Here is a 1,786-nt window from a genome sequence, read left to right as displayed (position 1 = left end):
TGCCACGTGAATCTCTCTGAGACTATTCATAATCGGTTACACATGTCCTAACATTGAGGAAATATGTCTGTGTGGTGATGCTGTCTCCCACATGCTGATCGTCTTGCCATTCATGTCTCAACCAGCAATGGATAACGCGCCTGAGTACGTGTTAGAAGAGTGTCGGTTCGACTCGTACCTGGCTCGAGAGCAATTCGGGTTTTTATAAAACTGACAAACCAATCGTGCCCTTTGATTTGAAGCCGAGTCGGCGTTTGAATTCCTAATCTTCAGAAATCTTCAGTCAATGCCCCAACATCATCAGAGGAGTGGAAGCAGAAATAGTTAAACACACTGCTCATGGGTAATTTTCTATTTCCATAACGCACTGACCCAAACACTGCTCCTCCTTGAAATGGCAAGGAAATAAAATGAGTCGCCAAGTTGCAGTTTTGAGACTCTTTAGAAACTCCTTGTGAAGCGGTTTCAAGGCAAAATGAAGAAGGAACTGTCGGATTGATCAGGGATTTCCGAGACACTTTCCCCTTCTTAAACATGATGAAAGATTGTCTCTGATGTTCTCGAGGACATTAATTCATCCGAGGCATTGAACGGACTAACATGACAGATGCTCCACTTTTGTTGTTGGTGCAGCTGGGAGTAAAATAAATTCCGGTCTCCCTGGCTAGGAATCGAAACCCGACCAAAGCGGTGAAAGCACTGAATCCTGCCCATTACATACTGCCCAGCAAATATGACTTCAAGAATCAAGCACATGGCTGGAATGACAACTCTCAAGCCCTTTGTAAGCGCTCTTGTCAGAAACAACAACTTGATTATCCTCATCTGACTTTCCATTACTCGGCCCTGTATGGCTCTGCATCACAAAATCACATCGAAATACTGGTAAAGGTTATGCGGGTGTCTGCTTCTCTGATCCTTCCACAGAGTGAGATCCAGATTGAAACACTCGTTGGCTGTTTATGTTTTACTGCATATCCCTACAACTCTTTCCGCCTTTTACCTTAAATCTATCTCCCGCGGTGATCGATCAAAAGTAAACATTTCTTTCAGTCTACCCCACGCATGCCCCTCATTAGTTTATATCTCAATCATGCCTTTACAAAATCTACTCTTCTGTAAGAAAAATAACCCCAGTCTGTTCATTCGCTCTTCACAACTCAAAATCTTCAATTAGCCAATATCCTGTTGAATCTCTTCTGCACCGTTCCCAGTGCGACATTATCCCTGATTTAATGTGAATTGCAGAACTGCACATAATACTCAGACGACAGCGGAATGAACAAATGGAATAAATGACGCAGAAAGCTACACAAAATGTTCTTTTGCAATAAATTCTCTGTTGCTCAATACTGCGCTGCATCATCTTTCTGAGCCTGATGCTCCAATAATTTCTGGTCTACGTCAGTAATTGCTGCTATATGATGATTAATCTCACAACCGCGGAAGCTGAATGTATCGACTGGTTTGAAGGTCCACATGCTGGTTAGAGGCACGTTCGCCCAGCTACAGCACCCCAGCAATACGGATTACACGGTGTAATGTAAGTATTAGATTGTGGAATGCATCAGTGAAATCGCAGGAGCTGCGTACAGGTTGGTTAGTGATTGTTGAGGGAGAGAAATCTCCGAGGTAGGATGGGTTTGAATCCTGATATCTGAAATTCTGAGATGGCAGAAAGCGGGTGTTTGAAGGCGCGAAATAATCGCCTCGAAGCGTATTTTCATGGCGTATGTTACTGATTCCTCCCCCAGTTTGCTAAGCACGGAGCAGCAGGAATTATTGC

Source organism: Chiloscyllium plagiosum, unplaced genomic scaffold (genome assembly GCF_037043375.1).
Source record: "Chiloscyllium plagiosum isolate Xiang-an unplaced genomic scaffold, Cpla_swu_hap1 HiC_scaffold_42, whole genome shotgun sequence".
Lineage (NCBI taxonomy): Eukaryota > Metazoa > Chordata > Chondrichthyes > Orectolobiformes > Hemiscylliidae > Chiloscyllium > Chiloscyllium plagiosum.
Note: the sequence above shows the minus strand (reverse complement) of the source record.